This window comes from Mus caroli, chromosome 10, assembly GCF_900094665.2.
Source record: "Mus caroli chromosome 10, CAROLI_EIJ_v1.1, whole genome shotgun sequence".
Classification (NCBI taxonomy): Eukaryota; Metazoa; Chordata; class Mammalia; order Rodentia; family Muridae; genus Mus; species Mus caroli.
The window spans coordinates 98,312,187-98,331,689 of record NC_034579.1 but is presented as its reverse complement, the minus strand read 5'-3'; positions in this window follow the sequence as shown (position 1 = coordinate 98,331,689).

Here is a 19,503-nt window from a genome sequence, read left to right as displayed (position 1 = left end):
TCCTTCCTTCCTTCCTTTCTCTCTCCCTCCCTCTCTCTCTCTCTCTCTCTCTCTCTCTCTCTCTCTCTCTCTCTCTCTCTCTTTCTCTCTTTCTTTCTTTTCTACTTTGTTTTGACTCCTTTCAAGTTATTATTTTAGCTTGTACTTGTGACAATTTTTGTTCTTCAAGTTACAGTGAATGTGAGTCAATCTGGCACTTTTCTTCAAGTAGCACCCATAGTTGCTACTTCATAACTAACTTTGCTACTATTATGAATCATAATGTATTCTATTGTAATCATAATGTATGAATACTATTATGAAACATCTGTGTTTTCCAATGTCATTAGGGGGCTGATCAACCCCACAGGGGACCAGAACCCACCAATGGAGAACTGGTGAACTAACATGAGACTCAAAGTTTTAACTAAAGTCAGTTCTTGTGTCTGGCCAGAGACATAAATTGTTTATTTATGAAAATTATATGTAACCAATTACAGTTAGCCTAAGTAAAATGTAACACAGCAAACTTGAGGTAGATCAAACATCTACTACCATCCTCTTTGGCCATGGTAGCAATCGGCCATTTCTTCAGATCTGCTGGTGATCCAAGGCTCAGTGGCCGCTATAGACAGCATGTGAAATTCTAGTAGCACAATCAAAGTGCATATGATTGACGATAAAGAAGTCACCATTTGCCATATTTTAGACTATTCTTTGTGAAATCAAAGATGTAGGTATCATGCAGGCTAGTTAAAGCTTGCTATAGGCCAGATAAAAACACTTAAATCCAAGCAGTATATCATTTTTATATTGCAAAGTGAAAATGGAAGATACATTTGCTACAAACATTTACGGTCACTGATATCCTCCGTCTCTCCCTGGTGTGCACACAACACTCATTGGGTGTCTAGGAAGTCTACAACTAAACCCATTTCCAAAGACAAGTGTTGGCTCCTTTAATCCACCAGCAGAGAAAACTGTGGTGAAAGGGGAGATGTAATTTGAAATGCATTGATTAGCAGAGGCCAGAGTAAGAATGAAGCTTCTATGCTTAGGTGAGTTAAATGCAGACAAGACAGAAGTGTCTGAGGCTCTTTGGAGGATGCTTTGGACCACCTTGGTGCATCTGTCTAATGCATTTTGTGTGAGTCACTGGTCTGTTCTGCAGTCTTCCTCCTTCTTACCACCTCCTCTTCATCCCACTTCTCCCTCTCTTTGTTCTTCTGTATAATGAGAAGTGGGGAGGGGGGAGAGGAGAGGGGAACAGGAGAGAGGGGAAAGGGGAGAGAGGAAGGAAGGAAATGGGATGAATATACATTTGTGAGTCTTCTTCAGTATAAAAATAATTTCCAACTATCTTGGTTTTAAATTCATTTTGTCTTGGGAATATCAACCAAATGTTCAAACAATACAGATTCTCTTACACAGGAAGGAACACACAAAAACACTGATGAGATTGAAACCACAGGGACCTTGCAATAATACCTTCCTTCCCTTCTGAGCTTTAGGCCGTGGGTGGGAATGTCTCCCACCCGCCACAGCTTGATTCAGTGTGCTTCCTGGGATTTGGGAACACTGGGGCCTTTGAGGGTATAAATCCATGTGACAGAATAGTTAGTTTCCTCCTTTCGTTAGTGGGGAGAGTTTTGGTTTACGTTTTTGCATTGGGAGTCTTCTGCAGCTTTGGAGATGCTCCAGGTCTTTTCTACTTACCTCTAAAGCAGTGTGGCTAGGTGTATGGAGCCATAATTATCCTGTGACTTTAGGTGAGGGTTCAGGTGATCATAATGGCTGCCCGGCTTGTCCACATCTGCATCCTATGAGACTCAGGAATTCTGCATCTGATTGTAATGGCTTCAGTAAAAATCCAGGGTTGATGCCAAGGCGTAGGGTTGTGAATGGTGCACTCCAGGATCTTGCTCCGTTTATTGCTTCCTCCCCATTTGAAGTGTTTGTATCTGAAAGAGTTTCATCCTGAACTGGAATCTAATTCCAACTATATTTCTATGTGAGGGAAAATAAGGGAGATGAGATCATTTCAGTGTTTTATTTTTAAAGTTGGGTACACAATTTATTTATTTATTTATTTATTTACTTACTTACTTATTTATTACCTGACTGGCTATCTTAGAGATATGAAACCAGTTGCTTCTACTTAAAATGCTGCTCTTTTTCAGGCTTTTTCCCATCACAGTCATGAGTCAGCAGAACTTGGCCTGAATTTTTTTGGCCACCACATATTCGATAAGATTATGCTCAGTTTTGTGTCTTCCATATTCCCATATCCTATATTTATGAGGATCAACTTGCATAATTCTCTAAAGATTTTTCTTTTTCTTTTCTTTTTTTCCTAGTCCAAAGGCTATTTTTCTAGTATTCTCAAGATCATTTACACAGGCATTATTGTGTGTTTGTGTTTGTGTCTCTGTGTGTGTGTGTAGTTTGTGTATATTGTTTGAATGTATGCACTGTTATACATGAGCATGTATGGTCATGTGTGTGGAGGCCAGTGGTTGATATAAGGGTGCCTTCTTCTATAACCAACTATCTTATTGTTTGAGCCAGAGTCTCTTAGGGAAACTGAAGCTCACCAATTAGCTTGACTTCCTGGTCAAGAAGCGTCAAGGATCAATCTGTGTCTTCTCCAATGCCAGGGTCCCAGTGTTCTTATAATTCTCTCTTGTTGCCAATGTTGCACCGAATTTGTCATTGGTTACCTGTTTCCAGGGACATGAATCTTCTACCAAACAGTGATCTCTTCCATTGTCCACGCTAGTCTCTCAATTGCTTCTATCAACAGCCTCCTCGCCCAGACCTGTTCCAGGAAAAAAGCTATTTTTCCAGATCTTTTCTTAAACCTGGAAGCCTTTGGGCTAGGTTTATCATTCAAGCATATTTTAGAAAACCTGAATAGAAATGGCTTTTATTGAACTACAAAATACCACAAAATGTCTGACAAGTAGGAGAGATGACTTGTGTGGGGGGCAGAGGAGAGAAGAAACTAATGAGCTGAGCTATTGTTTTAGCAAGAACCCATACCTCCCTCTGCTTGGCTTCCAGAGACATCTGCAGTTTTGCTTTTTGCTGTTCTTAAAGATGGTGCCACTCCTAAGAGTAACCCTGACATCTCTAAAGGTACAATTTTCTCTGAGATATGTTCTTAGGTAAATGAGCTAGGCATGTTCAAGAACAATTGTTTCCTAGAATTATTAAATATTTCAAAGTTACTTGAATGCTAAACATTCTTTTGCACCTTGTACTAGAACTTTCTTAATTAATTAATTAATCACATCCCAAATATATCGCTGATTTCCAGTCCTCCCTCATAGAGTTCGTTCCTCTTCCCAACTCCCCTTTGCCTCTGAGAAGGAACCCTCCCTCACCTTGGTGCATTGAGTCTACAGGATTAGGTGCATCCTCTCCCACTGAAGCCAGATGAGGCAGCCCTCTGCGACATATGTGCTAGTGGCCTTGGACCAACCCATGCATGTTCTTGGTTGGTGGCTCAGTCTCTGGGAGCTCCCAGGGTCCAGGTTAGTTGACACTGTTGGTCTTCCTAGGAGGTTGCCATCTTCTTGAGAATCTTTAATCCTTCCCCTAACTCTTACATAGGGGTCCCCAACAGCAGTCCAGTATTCGTCTCAGAGTATCTGCATCTGTCTCAGTCAGTTGCTGGTAATTCCTCTCAGAGGACAGCCATGCTAGGCTCCTGTCTGCAAGCACAACATAGCATCAGTAATACTGTAAGGGTTTGGTGCCTGCTCATGGATAAGTCTTAAAATGGGCAGTCACTAGAACATTTATTTTAATAACAACCAAATGTTTACATAAAACCTTTCGTTTTCTCTTTTTCTCTTATATCACTTTAATATGCTGACAGACTGAGATAATGCCTGGCTCATCAGTCTTAAGTATCTAGTGAATTTTGGCTAATGGATTTTTGCAATTCATCACACTAGAAAAGAAGACTCCCCTCTTATATCCTCCATTCCTTTGAAAAAGAGTTATTTTTATATCACTGATTAGCAGGATTTATATATATACTTTTAAATACCTGCTGAGGCAGAATTTAATTCTGATCACGAAAGAACAAGTCTCAAATCTACAAAAAAAAATGTTGTGGTGATTACAACAGGAAAAATGAAAATAAAAAGGAAACCTGTTAAATAATACACATTGTGTAGCATCTTTAACTCAAGAATATAAATGAACACCAGTGAAGTGGTTTATATGTAAAATTTGAAGCTGGCATGCAGGGTAGGATGTTTCTTTTTTATTAATAATAAATGTCTACATACAATGCATCCTTGCCTCTCATATATATATATATACATATATATATATATATATATATATATATATATATATATAATGTTGTATAACATGATTAAAGTCAGTTTACTTAAGGACTTTCCGAGAAGAGAACTTTGGCAAATCCTATTTTAAGGGCCATTTCTTATCTGAGATGTCTTCTTGCCCTTTCTTTCCCTAAAATTCTCCTCACTAGACTAAACTTGATTAATGAGCTCTTTTATTTCTTTGGATAAAGCTAACATTTTCTTCTTCCCAGAAACACTTGCAAATTACTTGATTAATATCAAAAGGCTCTGATTCACACATAACCTTTGGATAAACAAGTTGTGACACAGTTGGCAACATGCTAAGCGGTATTCCTGTAAGTAGGCTATAACAGAAATTGCCTTTGTAATTAAATGTAGAGAGAGGGAGTCTTTTTTTTCCCCCACTCTCTTGTAAAGGAGAATGTATAATGAGATTGAGCCAGAACCCAAAACTAGGTGGTCAAGAATCCACAGTTGGAAGACTGCAAAATTTATGGAACTGGAGTAGAGTTTAGTTCATAATTTTAAGGTTCCCCCCCCCAATTTTCCTTTATATAATGTGCTAATGGATGTCATGTTGATTGAAAATCTTTACCTTCTCAAAAGATGTTCATCATAACTCATTGAGAAAAAGAGTCTGGATCCCTACTGGTCTTATTAAAGCAGATACAACTTGGCATAAGGAAAGCTTCTTGACTACAGTAGATAAAGGAGAATTGAATAAAATATTCTGCCTAGATTGGCTACCAGGTGACCTATAAAAAGTTCTACTTAATGCAGAAAATAAAAACTGCTTCTTTCTGCAGACTTTATAGTTTCCCCTACAACATTGTTTTCTCCTTCAGAGATGACTGTTAACAATGTGTGCAGTGGTTCAACCCATCTTTTTTTTTAATGATTTTTATTAGATATTTTCTTTATTTACATTTCAAATGTTATCACCTTTCCTTGTTTCCCCTCCAGAAATCCCCTATCCCCTCCTGCTCACAACCACCAAAACCAGACACTATTGTGGATGCCAACAAGAGCTTGCTGACAGGAGCCTGATAAAGCTGTCTCCTGAGAGGTTCAACCCATCTTGTTGTGGAGGCTGGTGAGGGGTTGCCATAATAGTAAGCCAGTGGTAGGTAAGCCAGTGATAGGCTTGGAGTTAATTCAGGACCCCCATCCATGCACTCAAATTGGTTGAAACACATTGAATGGTTTGAAAAAAGATTTAAAAAAAAATAATCTTACAATTAGTGGTAGTTATATAAAATTTCAGTACCATAAAGTTTTATAAGAATACAGCCAGACATGGCCATGCTGCCATAGTGAGGAGACTGGGTGATTACAGCTACGACTGACTTCAGGGCCTGCAAAGCTTACAATATTTATTGTCTGTCTATTACAGAAAAAGGGTGATGACCCCTGGTCCAAGCCAACTATGATACTCCTGTCTCTTGCTTTGCCAGGCTGCTCCAGCTGGCACTGGCTATGTTGCAATGAAACACAAGCAATGGCCCACCAGGAAGAATTCTAAAAAAGGCTGGCACCTCAGCTTACCCTCCAGCCTTGTATATGAAAGTGAAATCTGGACATGAAAGTAGCCATCTTGCATGTAAAAGGAATAGCTAGTACCTTAGGGCCCATGACAGAATTGTTCTGCAGATGAATCAAAGCTAACAACTGCTTACTGCCAGATGTCATATCATGTGAGAAAGCTTAGCCTCTGTCTCTAAGGTACTCTTCCCTGGCCATTCAGTGGCTTGTGGGAAAATGCCCTCCTTACTAGCCTGAATTCCTCTTCCTTTCCATTAGGTGCAAATTATATTTGATCATAATATATTTTTTAATGACTTGGGACTTGGGAATGGAGGATGCTCCCATATAACTCTTCCTGGTGATCTTTCTCCATGGGCACAGTGGTACTTGAATGTGTTCATAGGTGTCCTCACTGCTCTTATCTTGATATTTACAGAAGTCATTATAGGAACAGTCTCCTTGTTCTTTCAAATAGCTCAAATCATGAGACCTGGATTGGTTTCAACAGGATTTCCATCAAGTATACCTGTACTCAAGTCAGGTGCCCTATCTCTGTTATTCTATACTCATTACATCATAACATCTACCTAGTATGATACACGTGGACCACGTGGTAGCTGGTTATATGTTGTTTTGTTGTTGTTGTTGTTGTTGTTGTTGTTGTGAGAAACCTACTTACTGATTCCCTTAGTAGGTATATCAGTAATGTTTCCACCAGTAGTAAGTAAATGTTCCTTGCCCCCAACATCCTTGTCAATTGTTTTCTTATGATAGCCATTCTGACTAAGTTAAGATGGAATCTCAAAAATAGTTTAAGTCACATCTAAGGATGTTAGTAATCAGGTCCCATTTACACCAGGCCCTCTCGAATATAGCATAGTGATACTTACTTTGTAGGGGGATAGAAGGGAAGCCAGCAGCACATTTGTCAAGATATGCTGCAGAATGTACAGAAAATATCTTGTGTCTGTATGAATGTGATACCTGTCAGTAATAAATTTGGTGGCCTATAGCTTAGGCAGGAAATAGGAAGTGAGGCATCTGGTAGGCAGAGAGGATTCTGGGAAAGTGCCAGGGAAGAAGTGATGAGACAGATGCATGGTACCTGAGCACAGGTAACCAGACACATGGAATGTAGATTAGAATAAATGTGTTAGTCTAAGTTATGATCTAGGCAGAGAAGAGCCTAGCTGTATGGACAAGGTATTTGTAAATCTATTTTGAGTCTGTCTTATTTATGGGAGTATGGGACTTGGAGGAACTTTTGCAGGAGAATATATTAGCTATATTATTAAACCACCAGATGTTCAGGCTGAGGGTATAGCTCAGTAGAGTACCTACTACTAGCATGAATGAACCTTTGGTTTGAATCCCCAGTACCACAGGCACAGGGTATAGTTGTGAATGCCTATGAGCCTAGCATATGGAAGGTGAAGGTAAGGGATCAGTTCATTCTTTGCTATATAGTGAGTCTGAGGCTACACTGAGGTAAATGAGACTCTATATCTTAATAACACAAATAAAACTAAAAGAGAGAAGGAATTTATTTTAGCTCATGGTTCTTGAGATTTCAGTCTAGTCAGCTGGTACCGCTGCTATGAGCCTGAAGTAATAGTGAATTTCATGGCTTCAATGAGTCGTGAAGACAACAAATTACAACATGATGAGCAGGAAGGAGAAATAGGGATGCAGGAACACTAGTGAAGAAGAAAGGAGGGATCAGGATTATGTGCAGGAGATAGACATAAGACAACATATAGCCAACAAGGACATACCCCCAGTAATCAGCTTTCTCCTACAGGGCCTCACTTTTAGAATCTTTCATCACCTTCCAATAATGTCATCAGATTATGACTCCATCAATGGATCAATCTACTGATTCAGTCAGAATGCACATAATCCAATCACATCTCAATGGTTGGATCCAAGAGCCAAGCTCCAAGCCAATGTCCAAACCATATAGACTTATGTTCAAATTGTTCTAATAAAAGCTAGGGCATCTATTTAACTGTTGTCAACACATTCATCATTTTATGACCTGTGTTTTTGAAAGTTTTGTATTATGGTGTGATAACATTTACCTTTGTGTGGAAACCATGTGATGAAGGAGAGGGTTCTTCATATGTTTATTGAAGACAGTGTAGATATCAAACAACATGACACATATCCTGAAAGCATACAGTATTATCTGCAGTCTTGTGAAAGGGTTCTGTCATGGTTGATGTTTAAAAATAAGATGCTGAAATAAGTGTTTGTTGAGGTTTCATAGAATTGGTGCATTCATTTTTATGGCATTTTAATAACCATTGAGGTTTTTTTCCCAGTATTTGCTAAAATTTACCTGTGGCTCTCATAGCCATGTGAATTCTCTGTATAACCATTAGAGACCCAAGGAAAGGACAGACATACCACTAGCAAAGCTATAGAAGTGTGTAAAGCATTATAAAAGAATGGGCTGTAAATGAAAATCTTTGCTGTGGTTTCATATCAGTTCAAGGCAAACAAAAATAGTCTTTCTTCCTATTTTGTTTCACAACAGAATCAAATTCTTCTAAAGGGCAACCTAGAAAACTCTTGATTTACAAGAAATTATCAGAAAAATGTTACTTTTTAAACCAAACCAAACAAAACAAAACGATAGGTGGACTTTGCCATGGGTGATACTAACAATTTCCTGGCTACTATCTGAAGGGCAAAAGAAATGGAATAGTATAAAGACAGCAAACGACACTCACTAAAGCCCTACCAAGTCATCAAAACTCTGTCAGAAACATGTACTTCCTCATGGAGTCATTCAATACTACATGATGGTCCAGATCTCCCTAACCTAGTTGGACAGAACAGTGATTCCAGCAATTCCAAGAACCAGTTGAATTCCCAGGATTCAGGTGCAGGTGTAAGCAGTCAAATCAATAGAAGGCAGTAGTTACAATGGCTGTTGAACCCACACTTTCCTCCCTCTGTGAGGCTCAGAGAACTTTTCCCTTTTGGAAGCTAGCTGAGAACCTATTTCAGCAAAACTTGGCTGGTGTTGCTCTCCACGGCGAGAGCTGCAGTCGTCAAGATGGAGACACAGGCCATGAACTGATGGTGCATAGGGAAAGGAATACATCTGTACTTTAACATCTGTGTCTCCTCAGAGTGGCAAGGTGGTAAGCACCATAAGAAAACAAGCTGAAGCAAGGCACAGGGATGACTGTGATGGATATCTTCCCTGTAAGAAGGGGTGGGTTATTGATTAAAATATAAAGATGCCTTGTGCACAAACATTATCATTATTGCAGAGCTCGCATACTGATATGCATACACATATGTGTATCTGTATATATACACATGTGTGTGTTTACATTGTACTATCCCTCACTATAACAGTAATTTGTAAATGTAAAGGAAGTACTACAGCAGAGGAGCAGAAAAGATTAGCAAGTGGCAGACAGAAAGGGCAACCCGGGATTCCTACCAAAGTTGAATTACAGTACCAGGACTGGCTAGAAGAAGGCTGTCTTTTTTTTCATGTAATTTGCTATTTTCATAGGGGATTGTAAAGCTTATTTCCTATTTAAATTTAAGACCCTTTGCTCCCTAAGAAGAAAGCTTCTGTATACAGACATAATGGCTCAATGATGAGAGTTCCTGACTCAATCAACCATGCCTGCCTATCTACCACCCCCGCCCCTATGTGCTTCCTGCTATATCCATAGTAAAGTTCAACAGGAACAGTAGGGGGTCAGAAGGGCATAGAAATTTGAAATTCAAAAAAATAAAAATAAAAAAGGGTTGCATTATATGTAAGCATAAGCTTTTTGAATACTGAAATCCTGGCTTAGAAAAACTACCTTTATGGGAGCCCCCAGGGTAGAGAGAAGTGATCTTATTACCTAGAGACAGATTTGGAACTTTGACCAATCTCTCCTTTTTTTAAGTTTCCTGCCTTTTAAAATGGGTGATCCTGGACAAAACAGTCAATGACAACTGAATATCCATCGAACATAAAGGCTTCTGAGTAGACAGGAGATGCAGGGAATGCTTGTTAAATGTTGTTTCTCTGTTTCTTTTCTTTTCTTTTCTTTTCTTTTCTTTTCTTTTCTTTTCTTTTCTTTTCTTTTCTTTTCTTTTTTTAAATTACATGTTTATCTTATTTACATTTCAAATGTTGTTCCCTTCCTTGGTTTCCCCTATGAAAATCCCCTATTCCCCCTCCCACTGCTCACCAACCCACCCACACCCTGTTCCTGTTCCTGGCATTCCCCTACACTGGGGTATAGAGCCTTATTCTACCACTAAGCAGTGAAAGGTATTCATTGCAGGTAGTGAGCGTGTGCACACACATACACACACACACACACACACACACATACACACACACACACATACACAAACAGAGCAGAATGGTGTGAAAAATGATTTCTATCCACCATGTACACTGACAGTAGATGAGACACAGTTCTGTGCAGATATAGGACAAACTCTTTGGGGAAATTTTGATAAATCTTGTAGCACAATATGGGGTTTGAGTACAGTGATTTATTTGTATTGTATATTTATGTATTATACTTGCATACATTGAGTACAATGATCTCTATTTTTTTAAAATCAATAACATCAAACACAAAAATATTAGAAGGCTAACTCAGTTTACCCCCAATATTTAAAATGAGAGAAGTAGGAAAAAGAAAACATTTATGTCCAGCATTCTGAACTAATAACTGAAATTGAAACATTACTTGATCTCGAGTTACTCCTTTGAAATCAACCTGGGAAATGACATAAGCGTGTCTAATTCCTCTGAGGAGAATTACACAGTTTCCAGCCATCTGCTAAATTAAGAAGCAGTGATTACGGCGAGCATTTTTTACAAGAGACCAAATACAAAGGGGGATAATAACTTTATGCACAAATGAAATCCAGGGAGACTGCTGCAAACTTGAAAATGAAGCTTGAAATTTGGAGACGGATCCCTTCGCACTCTCAGACAGTAGAAGTGACAAAGATCAATACTGCTGTACTCTACCCCCATCATTTCCATGTTTCTTTTTAGCAGGGACTGCCACCAAATTCTGTCAGACTTCCAGTTATCCAAAACCCTCTTTTCCATGGCTCAACAGACCTGTAGTCTTCTTATTTTTCTCTTTTCCCAGGAGGTCCTACAGATTTTTTATTTTTTAAAAAAAATCTTTTGTTCTCCTTCTGTGTGTATAAGTATAAAATTCCTCATCATAACCTCTGTTGGGAACAAACAACAAAATGAAGATTGTCACCCTAACTACCAGTAACCTTGTGCCATAAACCATCAAGTAGTCAGTGGTTTTCTTTAGTCCTTGAATAAGAAATGGACACAGGATTTCTATAGTTCTCTGGTAAAACAATAATAACATTAAGAATCAATAATGGCAGCCTTGTCCATTATAAAATGCTTTCTATGTCCACTCTTTAACCACAAAACGTATTTCCTCAACACAGCCTTCCTTGGCTAACTATTAGCCGACTCCTCATTTAAAAAAAAAATAATGAAATTTGTGTCAATATAACAGCTCTAGACTGACAGAAAACAAAATGACTTAGAAGTTCTTTTCTTTTCAACTGTCAGGCAAGCTAATATAGTACTAACCCCAAAGCATCTAAAAGACAATCAATTGATAGTTGAGTTTTTTCAAAGGCATGGCTCTCATTATGCTACTGCTCCACAGATGCTTCATCGACAGAATATGAAAGTCTGGTAGCAGCGTGACCCCTTTTCCCTGGCTTTATGTATACACACACCACTGTGAACATACTAGTTTTGAATTCTTGCAATAAACCCACCCTTGCAGTGCCTACAAAGTATTTTATACTTTATGAAATAAAGAGGGCTCTCAATTGACCCACGAGTGCTAATTACTAAAATTGTATTTAGAGATGAGGAAAAATCCTAGTAAAAATTCAATTGTGATTCCTACTCTAGCAACATATAGACCAATTAACAGAACTAAAGTTTAGGACTACACAGTGTTTAAGAAACCCTGGTGTGTTTAATAAACATGGTCTCTCCCTCCCTTTATATCATATACAATGCCTAGAGGAGTCAAAGTGAACTTTCCACAGAGCTTTCTTTCTCTTCCTGGCACAGATATATCCTTATGTAATTTTGAAGACTATTGGATTTTTTTTTTTTTACTTTAAGTAATATTTCATACAAAAAGATCCTGAAATTCATCCATCAAGATTTAGAGGTACTTTTATTTTTAGGTAGAATCTTGTTCTGTAGTCTAGGCTGGCTTTTAATTCTCTACCAACCGCCATACCTGGTCTATTTAGTACTGGGACTATAGGCATTGTGTAACCCCATTGAGGATCCATTATTTGATGTGTATTTACTCAACACATATTGTTTCCTTCCCCTTAAAACTCTGGAGAGAATGATCTAGGACACGGCACATACTAAGCAAGTTGTGTTTCACTGACCTACACTCCCAAGCACCTAAAGAACAGTTTTACAAATTACTTTCATAGGCAGGGTACATGGTGAGCAGGATATGATTTCCTTCTTCCTGGGGCTTATATGCAAAGTGGACAAGACAATATTGAAAGAACAATTTAGTAAGTACTTTTTGACAGTGTACTGCTAAGGGGCTTGACCAAGATTTCCTTTGTGAGACATTGGTCTAGGTGCCTTGACGCTGTTGTAATGCTGCCTTTACTAGAGCATTACCCTTAGGTAAAAGTCTTTAGGCCTTACCAACTGCCTGGAATAATCTAGGCTGTTTTTGTTGTTGTTGTTGATGTTGTTTTGTTTTGTTTTTCAGTAAACTGTGGAATAAGTGCCATCTTTTAGATGATGGGGCAGCACTGTCAAAGAGAGGGAAGTACTTGGTTAAAAAGTCTGAAAGTCTTCCAAAGCCACAGGAGTGGATGTTGTGCTGAAAAGTATGTTATTACTCATGTTACAAATGTTACACTGAACTCAATTTGCCTTGCTTGACTGACAGACGCTGTGGATATTAATTTCACATTCAATAATGTTTCCAGGAAGGAAAAGTAGATGCCCCTTCAGCTAGAAAGGAAGGCGTAGATCTGGTATTAAGCCTAGATCTCCCTATCATCCCTAGAAGTACCAGACTTGCAAGTTATGCCTTTTTCTTGGGGGAGTGCATGAGTGACTCAAAAGGTCAGATGATTTTTATTTCGAAATCAGGATAGTCTCTGCCTCCTGCTGTATGGTTGCAAAAAAAGAAAAAAAAAAAAAAACCACCCCTGAAAAACAGCAATGAATTTGCCAGTGACTGGGCATTTACAATGTACTTCAATGTTTATATACTAAGATTCATCTTTCTGTATCTGCTACCCCAATAGTTTGTCCATGCTGAACTAGCTTTTCAATTTTGAGGCGACATTTGCACTGTCGTGAAGAAGAACCAGATTCATGGCTGAGTAGATCTTCCGGAAATGGATGCCCTCGATGAATTATTTATTGAAACTCTTGGGGATATAGCTGCTGCCATGATAATAACTTTAGCTCTTCAGTGAATTATAGGGTCCAGAATATTGTCCCAAAAGGAATGTCTGAGGAGGGCAAGGAAAGTAATATGCTTTACAACAGCACTGGAGGCAGAGAAGCGAGCATTAGGGGGCTTGACAAGGTGTCTATGTTTTTATTACCTATGGCTGTCTTGTACTCAAGAATGGTTTTCTGTCCGTGATATAATTAACAGAAAGGTGAGGACAGTGCTTTAAAACATATGAATTCAGTCTTTTTAGTGATTTGTTTTGCCAGAAAGACAAAGCAATTTTAGTGTAATCGGTTTCCCAGGGAGACGTGTCCCTAGACACGTTTGCTTAACCCTGTGCACACCTACAGCATTAATGAGCATTGTCTAGGATGTAGATGACTTTCTAAGGTACAGCCCCAGAAACAGATGCCTTTCACTAAAATCTATGAATTCTTTGCAAAGCTGAATCTTTTTTTCCTTGCCACATCACCACCCGTAGTTGAAGATCTAATGCATGTTTATGTCTTAGGTAAACTAACATTGGTAATTCCTATCTTGCTATTTCATGAGGAATTGTGAGTTTCTCCTTTTTTCTAATTTTTATTTTATGGCTTGTTAACAAAGTACTCGGATATTTGTATAAGACAGTGATATGACTATAACTTTTCTACACACTGTGTGATCACTGTGTGATCAACCTATACTTTTTCTCTATAGTCTGGAAATAGTAATTTACCAATTAGATGGGGACTCCTTTCAAGAAAACCAACAGACAGAGGTTGGACCTAGGCCCTCCGCACATATAGAGCAGATGTGCAGCATGGTCTTCATGTGGATCCCCAATATGTGAGGCTTACCCTGACTCTGTTACCTGCCTGTGGATTCTGTTCCCCTAACTGGGCTGCCTTATATTTGGGAGACGATGTATGTAGTCCTGAAAGGATTTCACATGTCAGGGCAGGATGATACTCAGGGAGAGCATCCCCTTCTCAGAGATGAAAGGGGAGGGAGTAGGAGAGGAGCTGTATGAGATGAGGTACTGTGAACAGGATGTATAGTGAATAAATGAATAAATAAATGGAAAAAATGAAGTTCCCCAATTATGGCTCTCATGTCATTCTGGTCTGTTCTCTGATGGCCAGTATTGAAATTTCTGACCCGAAAAAAGTCTTACATTAGATTCAAGGTCTGATTTGTTCAGTTGTGATTTGACTATTTTATGTTCTGTCTATGTTCACCCTACACCAACTATGACAGCAGGTCATGGGATTTTGAATTTGTCACCCAACATGCAATTAAATGCACTACAAGGCTTTGCTGTGTTATGCTAATAGATTCTTGTAGATTTGTGTAATGTGATTCTTACTTTTATTGACTACAAAAGGTCTTTGCATCCTCCCTTAGCATTCATAGGCCTATTGGAGCTTGAGAGCAGAGCTAAAGGATGGAGCACATCCTAGGCAAAAAAATTCACAGATGATTCTTTGGGCATATATGAACCAAGCAAATTCTTAGTATAAGAAACAATTTGGATTGAGCTTAAATCGTTTCTACCCTTAGATAATCAAAGTCAAAAAGGATGATAGATCTAAATAATCAATCACAGGATGATTATTTAAAGATATAAGCTGCTTCCAGTTCCCATTTCTGCCTGTAACAACAGATCCTCTGCCACAGGGCTCCATAACCAAATAGTGCCAAGAAGGAGCAAGCCTCCTAGGAGTGCAGACAGGCCTGTGAGTGAAGATAGGATCACCATTGCTACTGACAGGAACACACCCAAAACCCTCAGGACACAGGAACCAAGGGACTGCCTGGGATAGGAGTCTTCCATTCTCCTGCACCCAGAGCTGATTCTGTGCCACAGAGTACACACACAAATACCACCAGGAGAGATCTTGTCTCCCAGGAGTACCTACACACCTACAAGCACAGGTAAGACCACCACTTCTCTTCAAATTCCTGGCCCAAGAGGGACACTCACAGAGACATCAGGACACAGGAACCAAGGATCAGCTGGGGACAGGATCCTTCTGATCTCTGTCTCCACCCCAGAACTGACTGGACCACAGCCCTTGATACCCAAATTCCTCCCTGAGAGAACTGGTCTTCCAGGAATACTGACACACAGGCTTGCAGGAAGAACAAGCCAAAGTCAAAGACAGCAAGACCAGATAACACCAGAGATAACCAGATGGCAAAAGGCAAGCACAAGAACATAAGCAACAGAAACCAAGACTACTTGGCATCATCAGAACCCAATTCTCCCACCACAGAGAAAGCTGGTTACCCCAACACAGCAGAAAAGCAAGACTCTGATTGAAAATCACATCTCATGAGGATGATAGAGGACTTTAAGAAGGACATAAATAACTCCCTTAAAGAAATACAAGAGAACACAGGTAAACAGGTAGAAAGCCTTACATAGGAAACTCAAAAATCCTTTAAAGAAGTATGGGAAAATATAATCGAACAGGTGAAAGGAACAGAACAAAATCATCCAGGATCTAAAAATGAAAATAGAAACAATAAAGAAATCAAAAAGAGAGACAAACACTAGAGATAGAAAACTGAGGAAAGAGACCAGGAGTCATAGATGCAAGCATCAGCAACAGAATACAAGAGATAGAAGAGAGAATCTCAGGAGCAGAAGATACCATAGAAAACATTAACATAACTGTCAATGAAAATGCAAAATGCAAAAGGATCCTAACCCAAATCATCCAGGAATTCTAGGACACAATGAGAAGACCAAACCTAAGGATAATAGGTATAGAAGAGAGTAAAGATTCCCAACTTAAAGGGCCAGTAACTATCCTCAACAAAATTATAGAAGAAAACTTCCCTAACCTAAAGAAAGAGATGCCCATGAACATACAAGAAGCCTACAGAATTCCAAACAGATTGGGCCAGAAAAGAAATTCTTCCCATCACATAATAATCAAAACACCTAATGCACTAAACAAAGAAAGAATATTAAAAGCAGTAAGGGTAAAAGGTCATGTAACATATAAATGTAGACCTATCAAAATTATACCAGATTTCTCACCAGAGACTATGAAAGTGAGAAGATACTGGGCAGATCTCATACAGATCCTAAGAGAACATAAATGCCAACCTAGACTACTATACCCAGCAAAATTCTCAATTACCATAGATGGAGAAACCAAGATGTTCCATGACAGAGCCAAATTTACATAATATCTTTCCACAAATCCATCACCACAAAGGATAATAAATGGAAAACACCAACAAAGGGATGGAAACTACACCGTTGAAAAAACAAGGAAGTAATCTTCTTTCAAAAAACCCAATAGATGCAAATCAAAACAACCCTGGGATTCACCTCACGCCAATGAGAATGGCTAAGATCAAAAATTCAGGTGACAGCAGATGCTGACTAGGATGTGGAGAAAGTTCAACACTCCTTCATTGCTGATGGAATTACAAGCTACTACAACCACTCTGGATCAGTTTGTCAGTTCCTCAGAAAATTGGACATAGTACTACCTGAGGGCACAGCAATATCACTCCTGGGCATATACCCAGAAGATGCTCCAGCATGTAATAAGGACACATGCTCCACTATGTTCATAGCAGCCTTATTTATAATACCAGAAGCTGGAAAGAACCCAGATGTCCTTCAACAAATGGATACTAAAAATGTGGTACATTTACGCAATGGAGCTATTAAACACAATGAATTTGGCCTGGTGGTGGTGGCACACGCCTTTAATCCCAGCACTTGGGAGGCAGAGGCAGGTGGATTTCTGAGTTCCAGGCCAGCCTGGTCTACAGAGTTGAGTCCCAGGGCAGCCAGGGCTATACAAAGAAACTCTGTTTTGAAAAACCAAAAAAAAAAAAAAAACCCAAAAAACAAAAAACAAAAACAACAACAACAAAACAAAAACAAAAACCACCCCCCCAAAAAAACAAAACAAAACAAAAAAAAATGAATTTATGAAATTCTTGGGCAAATGGATGGATCTGGAGGATATCATCCTGAGTGAGGTAACCCAATCACAAAAGAACACACATGATATACACTCACTGATAAATGGATATTAGCCCAGAAGATTGGAATAACCAAGATACAATTCATAGTCCACATGAAGTTCAAGAAGAAGGAAGGCCAAAGTGTGGATTCTTTGCTCCTTCTTAGAAGGGAGAACAAAATACCCATGGGAGGAGGTACACAGACAAAGTGTGGAGCAAAGACTGAAGGAATGACCATTCAGAGACTGCTCTACCTGGGAATCCATCCCATATACAGTCACCAAACCCAGACACTATTGTGGATGTCAACAAGTGCTTGCTGACAGGAGCCTGATATAACTGTCTCCTGAGAGGCTCTGCCAATGCCTGTCAAATACAGAGGTAGGTGCTCTCAGCTAACCATTGGACTACAGGGTCCCCAATGGACTAGAGAAAGAACACAGGAGCTGAAGGGTTTGCAACCCCACAGGAGGAATAACAATATGAACCATCCAGGATCCCCGGAGCTCCCAGGGACTAAACCACTAACCAAAGAGTACACATTGAGGGACCCATGTTTCCAGCTGCATATAGAGCAGAGGATGGTCTGTAGGTCATCAATGGGAGGAGAGGCCCTTTGTTTTGTGAAAGCTCCATGCCTTATATAAGGAATGCCAGGGCCAGGAAGTGGGAGTGCAAGCTTTAGTGAACAGAGGGAGGGGGCAGGGGGGAGGGGTTTTTCGGAGGGGAAGCCACGAAAGGGGATAACATTTGAATATAAATAAAAAGTATATCTAATAAAAAAATAAAGATACATGCTGAAGAAATAACTAAATGTAAGGGTCCCTTAAAAGAAGCCATCAATGACCATGAGCAGACACAATGTGAGGCCCTTAAAAGATTACTAGTTGTATTTGAGATGACTTCAGAAGTCTGAAAAGGAACCGGATAAATGAATGATGTTCAAATGAAAAGAAAAACAAAACAAAATAAAAAACAAACAAGCCAAAACAAAAACCAAAAGAAAAAAAAAAAACAAACCAATATTTGAAGCAGGAGCGTATGTGGTAGACCCTGGGTTTCCTCTGGAAACTCCATGCAACCAGATCAAGAGAATCTTGGAATTCATGACAAGGCAGATCAATTTTACTTTTAGATAATAAGAAACCATTGAAAGCAGTGCTTAAATGTTTTATATTATGAACTATTCTGAAAAAGCACAAAGTAATTATTTTATACATCTCTGTAGTGATTGTGGAGTATCTTGGGTTTCTTACATTTGTTTCACGTCTCATGGAGATATTGTTTATGTAAAACTTGAAGGCATATTCTCTTTCCCCCAAATGTCCTTTCCTCCAGGGTCATTCCCATCCTACAGCTGGCTTAAACTATTCCTGTGCAATGATACAGTAGCATTTACTGGAACTGAATATGTGTAATCCCTGTGACTACACACTTTGTCTTCTAGATCTCTATCTTAAAGGAGCTCTCACACATGTGCACAAGAGACATTTCCAGGCACTGTTTGAACTCAGAAAGTGGGACTAATGTAATAGCTTACAGTAAAGGGATGAATAAGGAAACCTCGGTACTGTCATATAAAGAAAACCATCCATTCGCTCGAAAAATGTCCTGGGACACAAGAATTGATAAAGATCGTACTGAAAAAATAAGATGCTTAGTTAAAAAAGGCTCATTATAAGGGAGTGTTTTAGTACATATCTCACATACATTTAAAATTAATAATATTATCATTTATGGGGGCAAATACAGGTTGTAACTGTAGAAAAATTCTAAAATCTTCTGAGCCAGAAAGCGTTGTACTGGAAGCTTCACTGTAAACACATAGGCGAGCTACAGCACTGAGGATATACTCATGAGGGTGGAGAGGAAGGGAAAGTTGTACTACTGTAACTTTGATTAAAGAGGGTAACATACAAGTCAGACGATTTCTAGAGCCCCCTATAAGGTAAAAATTCTAAGAACTTGGTATTTTACTTTTAGGGAATCGGGGACAGAAAGGAAACACATGACACAAGTTCTCAGCAAAGTTTGGTCACCTGGGGCCTATTTGTTAATGTTAACAAGGGCACAAGGTAGGTGTGGTTTGTGGGTGAATGAACATAATAAATTTAATCTCTGAGAAAACTTATGTGGATAGCATTTCAAGTCAAGATTTCAGGGATGTATGGGAAAGGGGCCTATAATTTATAGAG